The following is an 8,966-nucleotide window of genomic DNA, read 5'->3' on the forward strand; positions in this document are numbered from 1 at the left end:
AGGCAAGAGAAAGACTGCTTTCAGGCAAAAGTGGTAAACTTATCAAGCAGAAAGAAAAAATGAAAGAAAAGGGAAGGAAATGTGTATATTTCTAGAATATATGTTAGAAAAAATATATGCGAAATACTAAACACCACTAGAGTATAAGAAAAAAAAAACTTGAAACTTGTGGGCTGACAGGGAGTAATCTTCAAAGGCCGATTTCCAGACACATAAAAGATTTCTTCAGAATGATGTTCAATGTCCCCACACAGGAATGAAAGGCAAACAAAGAGCTGTAACTGAGGACAGGGGAAAGGGAAGGCAGAGGGTAGGAAGTGCACATCTGCAACCAGGATGTTACTTTACATTAAAAGCAAGAATGAAAAAGTGTTAGTGGTCATTTGTGCTTCCCTGCAAGCAAATTCCTCACCATGAACTTGAGCCAACTAAAGACAGATGAAAATAAATGCATAGGGGTTGGGGATTTAGCTCAGTGGTAGAGCGCTTGCCTAGCAAGTGCAAGGCCCTGGGTTCGGTCCCCAGCTCAATAAATAAATAAATAAATAAATAAATAAATAAATAAATAAATAAATAAATAAATGCATAAGGAATGGAGAGGCCATATTGAAAGAACAGGTGAAAGCAGTGTTTTTACTTAAGTATAAAATGGACAGAAGAGAATTGTGACTATTCTGAAACAAAGGAAGAAGGATGTAAATTGGTATGTCTCAAGGGCACAGGAAGGTTAGTAACAAAGCTCAGGACATGGGAAAGGGAAATGACATTATGCTCATTACTTCGTCTGCTGAAGAAAGGAAAGCACTTACATGGCTTCAAATAGCATAGTCTAGGTTGTAAATCCTAAGAGTTCCAACCTTTTATTAGTTTTATAATTCCTTCTTAACCTTAGAACAATGTGTCAGAAAATAGCAGAAGAGGAAAGAGTTGTGCACATTGAAGTCATTCTTTTAGTCTCTACTTCTTTTTACCTTTCCAATAAGTTCAGAAGAAATAAAAATATATATGGACTTAGTTCTTCTTCTTCTTCTTCTTCTTCTTCTTCTTCTTCTTCTTCTTCTTCTTCTTCTTCTTCTTCTTCTTCTTCTTCTTCTTCTTCTCCTTCTCCTTCTCCTTCTCCTTCTCCTTCTCCTTCTCCTTCTCCTTCTCCTTCTCCTTCTCCTTCTCCTCCTTCTCCTTCTCCTCCTCTTCCTCCTCCTCCTCCTCCTCCTTCTCCTCCTCCTCCTCCTCCTCCTCCTCCTTCCTTCCTTCCTTTCCTCCTCTCCTCCTCCTCGTCCTCCTTCTCCTTCTCCTCCTCCTCCTCCTCCTCCTCCTCCTCCTCCTCCTCCCCACTCTTCTTCCTCTTCCTCTTCCTCCTTCGGCCAGGGAAAGAATTCACTGACGAGCAGGAAGCATTTTGCTGCAGATGAAGGACAAGAGTAACTTTTGCAGAGGAGAAGAATTCTTTTAAGCATTAGAATTGTCTGAAGTTTGTGCACAGTTTAAGAAACAAGGGAGAAAAGAACGTCAGATTCCTATTAGGCTTTCCAGTGTTGAAAGCAGTCACTAGTGTAATCTCTGTCTTCCTTCAGCTGAATTTCCACTTAACTGAGTAAGAACCTTGATCACACACCTAGTTCTTGTGTTTAAAGAATGACTCCACTGCCTACTCTCACGTGAATGCTTCACTAATTGAGTTATTTGTGTTACCATCCATCCATATGTCCTCAGATTTGCCATTTCCCCATGCACAGATGGTGTCCTGCTGCAAAGGTTGTTGATTTCTCCTGTGGGCATTTGCTACCGTATAGCTGTGTTCTCAGCCTACATAAGGGACCGACTGGAAATAGGAGAGAGCTAAAACCACAAGAGGCCCCCCTCTCCAGGTTTTGATGATGGGAACTGGGGCATTAACACTCCAGCTTTCTTACCTCTCAGTGGACCTTCTCAGAAAGACATCTCCCAGCCTCTTAGCAGTCGTATTTTGATGGAGGGTAGATGCACGGGATCCTGAATCTCTCCTCCTCTTGTCTCTCCTGCTTTCTCTTGGTGTTTCCTAGGGTGAGTTCTTGAATCAAACCATTAAGCTCACTCCAATCCTATCTCAGCATCTACGTCAAAGGGCTCCACGCTGAAGAGTGCTGTGACCATGCTTCTGTCCAAGGAAGCTCAGGCAGGCTATTCGTGATTTGGGCTTTGATGCATGGAACCAGGAGGAACCTTTCTGCACAGCCAGCTTTTGCTGGCCAAATACTGAGCAGTGGCTTGTTACTCAGTGTATGGTTGAGAAGTCAGATGTGGGGTTTGCTTCAGTTTTCATTACAGATGTCTTGGTTATCTCAGGATGAATTTACTTTGGTTCTGTTTTCTAAGTTGGCTAATTGATAGATGTTGGATCCGAATATGTATCAAATGGACACTGTAGGCTGATATCCCAAGGGAAGGAGGCAGAGAGACTATTGCTGGGGGCCACATAACTTAACAAAGCTAAATGAAAGAGAACTAGTGTATAGAAATCAAATTTCAGAAGCAATCATTCCATCAGATCTTCCTTTCTGAAACGGGATATTTGGGGAAAAGTACTGGAGCAGAGGCAGCCTTCCACTGATTTGGTTTTTGAGGTATTGAGAAATTAGTCCATACCGGGCCAAAGATTTTTTTTTAAGTTTACAGATTTTGGAAAACGCTAGGATGGTTCAAGAACACAGAACTCTGAGAGCCAGGGATCTTTAACTCCAGGCTTACTTGCTAAAAATACACTGTGCTCCCCATCCACATTTACATCAATGGGGCAATGTCTCTATTATTAGCTTGTTTATCTCTCATTTTCATGGTGATATCATGTGCTTTATAAAAAAGGATACTGTCAACTAGAGGCAGATGGGAAGAGGGGGCCTCAGTTGAAGAACTGATTCCATCAAATTGGCCTATGGTACATTTTCTTGGTTAATGGCTAATGCAGGAAGGTCCATCCCACTGTGAGCTGTAGGACCACTGGACAGGTGGTTGTTGGCTGTATATGAAAGCAAGATAAGTGTCCATGGAAAGCATGTGAGTGAACAGTGCTCCTCTGTGCTCTCTGCTTCAGTTCCTGACTCCAGTGTGACCCCTGAGCCAAAGGACTCCTTTTCTCTCCCAAACTTGTTTGGTCATTGCTTTATCACACAACAGAAAGAAAACTAGGGTGTCTCTCCTGTTGAACCTGTGTAAGTATATGGCTTGGGCACAGTTCCAGCAAACGGTAAGCACCCAATGAGTTAACTTTGGATTCCTTACATGCACAGTGTTAACAAGCTTCATCGACTTTCCCACTCGTCTCCTTAGGTGTGGAGTCTATGCTGGCAAATGCGATTACACTCCTTTCTATTTCTCAAAGTAAATCATCCTCTATGTTTCATGGTTTTTGCTGAGGCTTCACCAGATTGTGTAGCCGATGCCTTTTTATTGATATGTATACCCTCCACATCCACTACCCCAGAAAGGTTATTTTTTAGCTTCCTCCAAACAAAATAGTGGCAGTATTGTATCAATATAGACCAGCCTTACTCATTTTGATATTCATATGAATGAGATCATAGTGTATACTCTTTCCCACTCAGTAAGAGATTTAATTATAGCCTTGAAACCTGTGGTAATGTGTCATTTTTATTTGCTGAATATTATATTGTATGAATATCACACTTGTTACGTACTCACTCAAACACTGAAGATTAGGGTACCCCAGCCTTGCTTGTTACAAATATAGCTCTTAATAAACTTTCTTATACACATATTCAGTTAGGTACATGACATTTCCCCTGGATAGGTATTCAGGGACAGAATTACAGGGTCATAATGCATACATATATTTAATTTGAAGAACCCTACTGAGTTCTCCTTAAAGGAAAGAACTGAGTTGAGAAACAGTTTAAGCAAAAGCTGACTTAGTAAAGCAAAGCAAACCCCATGTACCCAAGTTCAAGGTTGCATGATTCAAGGTGAGAGAATAGCCAAGAGGTTCTGGGTTGAGAAATTTTACAGTTTTTTTTCCCTTACTTACGAGGAGAATTCTTCCTCCTCTACCTCACCTCCCAGAGGTTCTGGACATGCTAGGTAAGGAGTCAACCACTGAACAAATCACCCCAGCCCATGAATTATCTTTCTGAGATGCTCAATGGAGTTCATATCCTGCTACTGTTTTAGAAAATAAAACAAAACCAACAAAGAAACATTGAAAATTAGAGTTCATGTTGAATTAATGCGATCATTAAACTGTTATAAATGACTGTGTTGACATTCATTCACAACTAATTGGATTTGTGACCTTAAGCAAATGAACATTTGTTTACTGTCTTTGTTCTCATTATTTCAGAGAAAGAGGATTATTATACTAATTCCATTTTCTGTCAGTCAGTCCACTACGGTACTAGCATCAGAATGTTGTTATTACTAGAATAGGCCCAGAGGAGTTCCAAGGACTAACTGAAGAGGAAGTTGTGTAGACAGTCTATGAACAGGAAGCTGTATGGACAATCTCTTTTAATACTAGCTAGATAGCACTGCCAATCCCACCCAGTGGTTTCTCTCTCTGAAGCAGGACAAGTCTTTTCTTTGCAATAGGAGAAGGGCTTTCTACCCTTGATTTGTGTCCTGTACAGAACTCTTTTTCCCTCTTACCTGCCTTCCCATGGTGGCCTTCCCATGGTGTGAAATCCTAGGCAAGGTCATCCTCTATCAGTTGCAGAAGATGGAGAGCCTCCAAAAGGTTGTTCCCACACAAAAGGAAGAAAGAAGGGTCCAGTTCTATGTATATTTCTTCCCGCAAAGCTATACCCAGTCTTTCAGAAGATACATCTGTTTGGTTAAAGATCTAGATTTAGATTTAAACATTGCCTTTTGCTCTTGATTCATTAAACAACAACAACCACAACAACAACAACAGCAACAAAGACAATGACAAGGACAACATGCCTGAAGAGTAGAAGGAAATGTGTCAAACTCCCTCTAGGGGTAAAGGTGTGTTATTCATGTTACTAAGGGATTTGTTCAAGGAAACCTGCAAGCTTAGAAAAGTTCAAGGCACCTCATAGAGTCAGTTGAAAAGGAAAAGCATTAAGAACTGTGTGCAGGGGCAAGAAACAGAGCAGAGTCTGAAGAAAAGAGCTGAAGGGGATGACAGCCTCACAGGAAGAATAACAGTATCAACTAACCAGACCCCTCAGATTTTCCAGGGACTAAACTACCAACCAAAGAGTATACCTGGATAAGTCCATGGCTCCAGCTGCATATGTAGCAGAGAATCGCCTTATCTGGCATCAGTGGGAGGGGAGGCCCTTGGTCCTGTGGAGGCTTGTTGCCCCAGTGTAGGGGGATGCAGAGGGGTAAAGTGGGAGTGGGTGGGTTGGGGAGCACCTTCTTAGAGGGGATGGGATAAAGGGTTTGAGGAGAGGAAACTAGGAGGGGGGACAACATTTGAAATGTAAATAAATAAAATAACCAATTAAAAATGATGATGATGATGACGATGACAATGATGATAAAAAAACTGTGTGGGGACTCAAGACAAATTTGTTGTCAGAGTTTTCAAACAAAAGTCAGAATAGTAATCTCAGCCTTAGCAGGCTAGGCTCACCCCTGCTTCCCAACAAACCTATTAAAGAGGCAAGTAATTATAAAAATACAGAGAGAGATTTATTCAGTGTGGCTTCACTGGGGGAGAAGCAGACACACACATACACAAACACACACACACACACACACACACAGAGGGAGAGAGAGAGAAAATGGTTGAAGCAAAGATAATCCACAGTGATTTATTTTTCTCTTCGCCCCTTTTTAGATCCCTTAAGACAAAGTCCTTCTATTAGAAAGAAAATTACTCCATAGCCGCAAGTTACACATTTTCCAAAGATAATTCCCACAAAAACATATTCTTCAAAATAGATTAAAAACATTACACAGAAGGTAATTACAGCAGGATATTGATTATGATTGATTATGTATTTCTTATATGAAGCATATCTAACTAAACAATGCTCATATATCTTTCTTTCCAAAGCTCATTGTGACCTCAAAGCAGTGATATTTAGTAACTGATTAACAAAGTTTAAGAAGGCCAAGTCTATAGTATCAAGTTTCTCTGTATCTTGGTTGACAACCTCCTGTACTTACTCTGGAGCAAGTCATCAGTCTTGCTTCTTATTTTCGGAGTTCTGATTGGCTAGGCTGGCTAATTAATCATCTGTTCTTATGATCCTTTCCTCTTTATTGTAAGTTTATTATTTCCTGGTGCACAACGAAAACTTGTCACCCCATCCCTAGATCACATGATCAAGGTACTTGAGTCCAGCCTAGAGTGCATGCTTTTTATGATCATCAACTTGTCTCGACCCTACTCTTCCTGTCTCTACAGTTGGGCATCTTGGTTAGAGTCTAGGGCACTGAGATGCCCGTGAAAGGAAGAAAAACTCCTAAGAAAAGGAATACAAGAGCATGAAAGTTGGTATTTGAAGAATCTGTACACACAGACGCCAACTGATGGTAAGAGACCTTGACTGATGTTTTAGGACATCTTGTTAGAAGATCTAATGCACCCAGTTGTGATTTAAATGACTCCTGGGGGACCGGCCCAGTTACAGGATAGAATGGTGCACCTGGCTGCTACTCATTTTGTATCCTATTTGCAGCACACCTTGGGTTCCTTTCAAATATGGGCTAGAGCTAAAAGGCCTTTCTCTTATCTACTTAAGGATGTGAGATTGGCTAACTGAATTGTGGAGGGCCAGCCTTTCCACTGGCTGTTGCTTTTTTTTTTTTATAAGACAATCAACACAGAATTGAATTGGACAGATTGTTGTCCATCAGGAGACAGACCTTACTAGCCCAGAATAAGAACGAATGGGAAAGTAAGCCCAACTGAAGCCAGCCTTGCTTTGAAAACTAGTTTGAAACCGAGTTTTGGACTATTTAGTATATAAATTATCACAAAGTTTTAAAGGTAATAAATTTTAAAGCCCTTTCTGTGGTTTTTGTGTGGAAATATTCTATCACATTTACACACTGTGGACTTTAGTTGTAGCAGCCACTCAGTATTCACTTCGACAGGTTATAGCTGGCCAGCTATAATCATGAAGCACTGGTGTTGAGAGTCATTGTGTGAAGTGTTCTCAGAACACTACAATGTTCTTGACAGTTCTGTAGTCGATCAGGCTAGGAATTTGTTCTTCAGCTTGTCAAGTTGGAAACTGTACATGCTGATCCACTCTTGAAAATGGAAAGTCTGCTAACAGTGTGTATGGACCCAAACCCATCATCCCTTGTGTTATTGGCAAGATACCCAATATAGTTAAATATATATATATATATATACACATTTATATACATATATAAACACACACACATATGTACAGTTGTTTATGGACCAGTAATTGAGGACACATGATTACTATTGGTGATTGTCTTTTTTTAAGATTTATTTATTTTATGCATATGAGTACACTGTAACTGTCTTCAGACACACCAGAAGAGGGAATTGGATTCATTAGGGATGATTGTGAGCCACCATGTGGTGGCTGGGAATTGAACTCAGGACCTCTGGAAGAGCAGTCAGTGCTTTTAACCACTGAGCCATCTCTCCATCCCCCAGTGATTGTCTTTTTATGAAAGTGTTCACAAATCCCCCCCTGTAATACTTCTGAAGTATTTTTGGTCAAATCCCTTAGTCTGTAATCGCTATGCTTTTGAAACTCGAAATTTAATTTTTGTTTTGGCTTCACAGTGCTCTATAAATACATAGTCAAGGGCCACATGGCATAATTCGGTTTGGATAGTGAACTATTTTAAAGCCATAATTTACTCTCACACTAAAACTTTATACATCTTGGATAATTTTTCCCCTTTTATTCTTGCTTTTGCCCTTCCAATTTTTAATCTAGTTTTAAAAAAAGGTGGCACATTGCACTACATTTTGATCAATGCAGTGATGTATAGCAACATTAATGATGTGTAATTTAATTAAATGTGTGTGTATTAGCCATTTAAGGTTTGAAAACATGCATTAAAAATTAAAGCTGTGTTTATAACGTGTTCATTGCATTAGAAAGCTTTGTGTAACAAAGTCGCGAGGAAATGAGCATTTCTAGACAACAACATCTTGTCTGGGTTCCTGACTTAGGAATCACCAGGAACTGTAACCCGCTTTGTTTAGTATCTGTAAGTAGACAGCCCCTGATGGTGGAGTGCTGTAAAGTAAAATTGTTGGCAAAGAGAGGAACTAAGAGGCCCAGAGTTCACTCTTCTTTGCAAGAGCATGCTTCTAAAGGCATAGAGACCTTCCAGTAGGCACCACCTCCCAGTAGCAACATCCTGGAGACTCAGGCTTTACCACATGTATGACCTTCAAACATGTCATATCCAAATTATAACACCATAAGTTAGATTTTAACCCTGTGGCATGTCTAGATGTTTTCCCCGGAAAATCCCAAGTATATGATACACTTGGATTAATTTTTGTTTAGTATAATATATTTATGTCTTTCTTATTACCTCTCTGGATAAAACTTTATGTCATCAAGACAGAAGCTAGAGTCATCACAGAGGAGGGAGACTCAACAAAGAAAATGTCTTTATAAGATCAGGCTGTAGGCAAGCCTGTTTAGGCATCTTCTTAATTAGTGATTGATGGGAGAGGGTCCAGCCTATTGTGGGTGTTACCACCTCAGAGCAGGTGGTCCTGGGTTCTATAAGAAAGCAGTCTGGGCAAGTCATAGGAGCAAGCTAGTAAGCAGCATCCCTCCACGGTCTCTGCACCAGCTCCTCCCTCCAAGTATCTGCCTTGCTTGAGTTCTTGTCCTGACTTCCTTGGATGATGGACAGTTATCTGGAAGAATAAGCAAAGTAAGCCCTTCCTCCCCAAGTTGTTCTGATCCTGGTATTTCATCACAGCCATGACCCTAATGAAGTCACGTCGGTGACAGGATATTGGGAGCCCTGCTGTGACAGACCTGACC

Source organism: Rattus norvegicus, chromosome 9 (assembly GCF_021556685.1).
Source record: "Rattus norvegicus strain SHRSP/BbbUtx chromosome 9, alternate assembly SHRSP_T2T, whole genome shotgun sequence".
NCBI classification, from domain to species: domain Eukaryota; kingdom Metazoa; phylum Chordata; class Mammalia; order Rodentia; family Muridae; genus Rattus; species Rattus norvegicus.